This window comes from Asparagus officinalis, chromosome 8 (genome assembly GCF_001876935.1).
Source record: "Asparagus officinalis chromosome 8, Aspof.V1, whole genome shotgun sequence".
Classification (NCBI taxonomy): domain Eukaryota; kingdom Viridiplantae; phylum Streptophyta; class Magnoliopsida; order Asparagales; family Asparagaceae; genus Asparagus; species Asparagus officinalis.
Window position 1 is genome coordinate 11,765,300 of NC_033801.1, and position 7,500 is coordinate 11,772,799.

The 7,500-nt window shown below is 25.0% G+C and overlaps 1 long non-coding RNA gene across 1 annotated transcript; it reads right to left on the reverse strand.

Annotated features, from left to right (window-relative positions):
* LOC109822465 lies at positions 6,281-6,948 on the reverse strand. Its single transcript, XR_002242140.1, has 4 exons — positions 6,799-6,948; positions 6,544-6,564; positions 6,405-6,466; positions 6,281-6,333 (listed from the first exon to the last, which is right to left on the reverse strand). It is a non-coding gene; the product is annotated as an uncharacterized LOC109822465 (long non-coding RNA).

Sequence of the window (7,500 nt, forward strand, 5' to 3'; positions counted from 1 at the left end):
AAAGTGTTCCTAATGTGACGCCTTAGATAATCATCTAAGAACGCGGCCTAAAATCACATGATTGAGCTATATTGTGGATGATCTGCTCTGTTGAACTTGATCTACATATTCTAAAATCCCAACACACCAAGTTTGGGGTGAACCCGTCATCGTTTGACTCTTCATCCACTCGTATCAATTTTAACGGTTTCGAATGAATAGAACTTTTCACATGGCTCGACGAATGGTCAAACAATGATGGGTTCACCCCAAACTTGATGTGTTGGGGTTTTAGAATATGTAGATCAAGTTTAACAGAGTGGATCATCCACAATGTAGCTTAATCATATGCTTTTAGGCCACGTCCTTAGATGATTATCTAAGGTGTCACCTTAGGAATACTTTTCCCATATATATATCATACTCTCTTTAAAAGCATGAGTTCGGAAAAGTCTTTCTATGGTCAATATTATACTTTACTATTTTAAATATTTCATTTATATCTTAGTTTATTCTAATCATAATTATATCATATCCTAATCCTACGTGAACTATATAGCTTAACAATTTTAAAAAATAATATTAATAAAATATATAAAATATCTTTTTATAGTATTAGTTAGTAAAGATAAAGAAATTATACGTAGCTAATGTACTATAATACATAAAGGATTATAAACAAAACCTAAAAAATTTTAAAATTATACAAAATACCCTGATGAGTTTAAAATTATAAAAACTATCCCGACATCTAAAAACTTAAAACAACAACATGAAATCAATAAATTAATAGCGAAGAATTTAAAATTTGTGGATAACATATCATTATCTCAAAAATTATAGAAACTTCATCAAAAGTTCAAATTACAAACAACACACCTGAAATTCTAAAATTTTAAGACTTACAAACAACAAAGATGAGTTCAAGGGATTACCATAATACACCTGAAAATTTCTGACATTTCAAAACTTTAAACAAAAAATATAAAATTAAGAAATTAACAGCAACCTTTGAAGAATTTAATATTTTCAATTAACACCCTCAATGTTCCAATAATTATAGTAACTTCCTCAAAAGTTCAAATCTATACTACTTATAAAAGAGAATACCCATGTCAAAACTTTTGATTTCCTTTTTTACCCCCTCAATTTTTTATAACTCAAAATTATACTATTAATTATAAAACTAATGATCCATAACCTCTCATTAACTATGCACCTTTTCATTTTCTCAAATTATTTGGTTATTCACTAGAATATATTAGTAATTTATAATGATAACAAAATTCATGAATATATGATAATTTATTATAAATAATTATTAATTATATAAAATAGTAAAAGCCATTCATTTAATAAATTATTGCACATAATTATAACTATTAATAATAGTATAAATATGGGTTATTTATTTATGTTGTAAAGAATATTACCTTGTTCGATAATTAATATCATCTTAGTAATACAATTTTGGATTTTATAAGTTAAAAATACTTTTATTTTAGAAAATTAATGTATATAAAAAATTTGGATCCTTTAAATTTATGAGACATATATTTTTCTCTTCTTTTCTTCAAAATATTTGGCCACTCGCTAGAATATTCTAATAATTTATAATGATAACAAAATTAATAAATATATTATAATTTAATATAAAATAATTATTAATTGTAATGAAATAGTAAAATTATTTATTTAATAAAATATTGTACATAATTATAATTATTAATAATATTATAAATAGGATTTTTTATATTATAACGATTATTACCCTTTACGATATTATAATATCGTCTTAGATATAAAAATTGGACATTATGAACATAGTGCAATAAAATATTGGATCTTAGCAATTTATGAGTCATGCATTTTTTGTTGGAAAGTAAATGTCTCATATATTTCAAGTATCCAATATTTTTATATAAAATAATTTTTCTAAATAATAGTACTTTTAATTTATACCATCCAATTTTTTATTACTAAGATGATATTAATTATTAAACAATGTAATATTCTTTATAACATAATGTCATATAATATTAAAAATTATTTTCATTATTTAATAGATATTGTAATAAAATATGTACATGACATAAATATTTAATAATTTAAATGGTTTAATTATATCAATAGTGTTACTTAAACTAATGATTACATTATTATTTAATAATTATACTCCTAAATAATTGTTTAATAGTATAATAAAAAAAATTTAAATAACTATTAAATGTATGTTAAGAATATTATAAGTACTAATATTAGTATAAGTTAAAAAAATTAATCATAGTGCAATAAAATAACTTTTAATGGTTATATATAATTTATTAAATAATATAATATTAAATACAACAAAATATCCATGTGCAAAGCACGTGCATTATACTAGTTATAAAAAAACAACCATAAACTTATAAAAACTTTATAATTTACAAACAACCAAAGATGAATTCAAGAGATTATTCTCATGCGCCTAAATTTTAAAATTTATCAAAATTAACCTCAAAGTTATAAAAGTTGTTGAAAAAACTCTTTCAAAATTCAAAAATTATAAAAAAACTCTAAAATTTTAAAATTTAAAACCAGTACACATCAAATCTAAAAACTATAGGTAGGCCGCTAAATTTTGAAATTTTTAAAAATTAATCAATAGTTTTAACAATTGCAAAAAATAGCCTCAAAATTCCAGAGTTGTAAGAAATATCGTGACATTTAAAAATTATCACCGACACATGAAACATAGAAGTCACAACTATCAAATTTAAAAGTAATTTTTTTAAATGCCCCAAAGTTTTAAAAATTACAAATCACGCCCTCAAAGTTCCAAACCACAAAAAAGGGCTGAAATTTTAAAACTAGCTTAAAAATGATCATCACCATATAAATTAAAGCAACTGCATAAAATTTTACTAATAAGTTGGAGCAGCAAAACACATTAGTAACATTAATTGATAGATGTTTAAATCCATAAGAATGATAAAAGACTATAATATAATAGCTTGGTATTAATTAATTATAATTTAGAAACATTAATATCTGATGTTAATAATATTTATATGGTAAAATAATACAATAAATTACATATGGAGAAACTATCAAAATGTTCAAAGATAACATTTAAAAGAATCAAGATATTTCCATTGCAAATGGAAAAGTGACGGAAATAAATTTAAAATTAAAAAAAACATCCATGAATCATTTGAATTGGCATTAACATAAGACATGTCTATTAAAGAAGCACCAACGGAGTTATATTGAAGATAATTTAATAACTTTATCCTAATCAAAGAAGAATTCTCCATGAAAGATGTAAGAAAAATTAGTAAGCATTCATAAATTTCATACTTTGTTTTTCAAATACTAAAGAAATTAGATATTAATATTGTAATCTAAGGAAAATAGTCAATAAAAAATACGGGTATTTAATTTAGATATTTGTGAAAACAATAGGGATAGAGCAAATATAATATTATTAATATAACAGAAACTCTTATTGGATACATATCAGAAAAATTTATTATAGAAAAAAATAGGTAGCTCCTAATCTTATTTAAGTAATAAATTAGAAACACAAAGAATTTTATATATATGAAATTAATATTTATTCTCATTGAAATAAAAAAAATCAAAGTCTGTATTTTAAGAAGTTTTTGTTGAACATCGAAAATACATTTGACTTCTTTGTAAAATTAAACAACAAGATAAAAGATTAATGAGCCTAGGAACGATAATAACACAAAAAGTACAACTCTAGCCTGATATCACAACCAAGTAGATGATAAAAATACTACTCTAGAATTGTCCGGGAAAAAGATAAATGTGAGGAAGGATTGATATTACCTCAGTAAAAAAATAAAACAGAATAAATAAAAGATAATATTTTCTAAATATTTTATAGAATAATTTAGATATTTTGAGTGATTTTAGAAATATTTAGAAGGGAGTTTCATGAGACTTTTTTAGTACTTTTATATGCTTTGCAAATGCTTTTATCATATTAAAGTATACTAGAGTTTGCATTAATCTTTAATTTATAATTTCCTATGAAGTCTATTAATGATTAGGAACAAACTTTATATTCTCTTTTGTATCGTTTTAGCATACTTTTAAGCAATTATTTTATCTTATTGGTTTTAAATATTCACCTTCCTTGTATAACACTGTTTTAATATTTTTTACTTCTGCAATATTGTACTTTCTCAAGTAAAACTTGGTTTCATGTCAGTCAAAATAATATGAAAATTCAAATTAGCTTTAAATTATATTTGTTTTCTATCAATTCAAGTACTAAAAAAAATTTAAATTGAGTGTAGCCCATTTAAACAAATATCAAAGATAATAACTAATCACAATATTAAAGTTTAGAGACAAAAGTGAGCATAAATTATTAAAGTGGATCTGAAGAACAAATTTTAGTTAGAAAATAAGCCAAATATACTTAATCATGTTATTTAACCACGTGCATTGCACGTGTATAAAACCTAGTATCCTTTAAAAGCACGAGTTTGGGAAAAATCTTTTCTTTGTCAATATTATCTTTCACTTTTTAAAATATTTATTTAAATCGTAATCTATCATAATCATAATTATATTCAATCTTAATTCCACGTGAATTACCTATAGCACAATATTTTTTTTAAAAAAATAAGATTAATAAGTTACATGAAATATTCCAACAATAACAAAAAACCCAAAATTTTTTAAAAATTACACAAAATATTCTCAATTATTCAAAATTACACAAAACACCATCACATATCAAAACTTAACTAACAAACATGAAATTTAAAATTTAATAGTATCATCTGAAAAATAAAATTTATAATTAACACATTCAATATTTTAAAAATTATAGCAACACCATCAAAAGTTTAAATTATAAAAAACACCCTAAAAACTTACGAACAATATAGATAAATTCTAGGTATTACCATCGGACTTGAACATAGATCCCCCTTTCCCCACCGTAAAAAGCTCTTTGTCGCATCAATTAAGCCTCATGGATGATAGAGAAAGATAATACCATGTAAACACCAATAAGTTTAAACGATAGTAAAAAGGTAAATAAATAATAAGTAGCTAGAATACTATAATACATGAATTATTGTCAAAAAAATAAAAAAGTTTTAAAATTTTCACAAAACACCCTCAATAGTTCAAAATTACACAAAACATCCTGATTTTTCAAAACTTAAAACGATAAACATAAAAATCTAAAAATTAGTAGTAGCCCACTAAAATTTAAAACCTGCAATTAACACCCTCAAGGTTTCAAAAAAATTTGAAATACCCTCAAAAGTTCAAAATTACTAAAAAACCATGAAATTTGAAAAATATATTAATAGATTAAATTTTAATATCGTTGTCTAAATAAAAATAATTGCATATAATTTTACTTATAAGTTGGAGTATCAAAAATATATAGGTTACATTAATTGATAGAAGACTAAACCACTTAAAATTGATAAAAGACTATAATATATTATTTTAACATTAATTGATTATATTTTATAAATATTATTCTCTGGTGTTAGTATTATTCACAGGGTAAAAAAATATTTCTAATGTTAATAATATTCATGGGGTAAAAAATATAGTGAGTTATGTATGGAGAAACTATTAGAAAGTCAGAGATGTCCTTCAAAAGAATCTAGTTGTTTTCATTTTAAATGGAAAAGTGAAAGAAATTAATCAAAAATTCATAAACTTACATGAATCACTTGAATTGATATTAACAATAGACATATCTATTAAAGAAGCGCCAACTCATTTCCCATTGGAGAACATATTAAACAACTTTTTCAGTCAAAGAAGCATTTTCATAGAAGATACAAGAAATATTATTAAATCTTATAAAATTTCATATTTTATTCTTCAAATATGAAAAGAGTCATAAACTTATTATATAATTAGATATAGATGACCATGCAATAGCAACTAACGTAAGGTATTGATCGACTATATTATGAGATATAACAAACTAGACAAGAGGAGGAAAATCACTATACTTGATAAAATGTATCCACATAATTCTTACTTAACAAGACAAACAAAAAGTGGGAAATCATTAGAGTGGAGAAAATATATACACGTGATACTTACTTATCATAGCTTAAGAAAAAAATTAAAATCGATATTTTTTTACTATACATTAACATGACTCTACATGTAATTTTATTTGAGAACATGGCTATAAAAAAGGATCAATTCTTTATGACATGATCAAAGTTAAGCCCATATGTGTGTGTGTGTTGTGTGTGTGTGTGTGTATATATATATATGTGTGTGTGTGTGCGCGCGCGCGCTGTTTGGTAATCCCAGATGCAAACACTCCCAGAGTAAAGACTCGCTAAAATCCTGCATTGTCAATGATTCATTCAAATTATCAAGCACTTTATAATTAATAATTTCGATGAAAATTATATTACCATGGCTCTGTTGGATGTAGATCTACCGACTTCACTCTCTCCGACCTTTGAGCAAGTTTCCTCTAAATAACGCACAAATATTTAGATTAAAAAAAAGAGCATAAAATGAATCTAAGACATATCACTCAATACAAATTACCTTAATTTCAAGTCTGAGAGGCTGCAACCACCACCATGATCATAAAAACAAAGGAAAACATCAAATCAAGAAACAAGCGTTAATGATTCACCACTAAAATCTCAGATCTCAGAGGCTACTAGCACTGAAAAGCTAAAATGCGGTAAAATTAGAAAAATTAAGCGGATAATTCGCTCGTTTTTCTTCAAATCTAGGCTGTTTCGAGTCAGATCCAACGTTTCTACAAGTTAATTGATGAGTCGAGAGAAAGCGTACCATTTTTGCGATCGAGGAGGGTAAAACCCTAGAAATCTAGGTTTTCGTTTTGGATCGAAGAGGGAAGGGGAAAAAATGGAGAAGAATAGAGAGAGATCGCGGGTGAATCTGAATATGAGACGAATAGAAGAGGAGAAAGAAGTGAGAAGACGGGCGAGCGAACAAATAAAAATAGGACAATTTTCAAACGAGACCCTAATAGTAATTTATTTTAAAAAACGATTTATTTGAGATTTAATTGTCATTTTCGACTCACTTTTGCCACCCGACGAAAACTGGGTCGATAACGGCAAATAAAGTTTAAAAAATTCACGGGATTTAAAATTACGTGAATTTTAGTGTTTGATCAAATACTTGTTATTAACATCTATATCTACGTTCTTGTTGTGGTTTTTACAAGTGTAAAGCCATAGCTCAAGTCTACTATAACTGGTAGTTATCTTTGCCTTAAGGTGAATAGCGTATCTGTATATTGGTAATTTTTAATTACGTGTTATTGTGTGAATTATAGAGTAGGTTTTTTAAGATCATGTCTCTTTCGAATGTTGTGATGCCTGAGATTTAATTGCCATTTTCGACTCACTTTAGCCACCGGCGAAAACTGGGTTGATAACGGCAAATAAAGTTTAAAAATTTTACGGGATTTAAAATTACGTGAATTTTAGTGCTTGATCAAATACTTGTTATTAACATCTATATCTA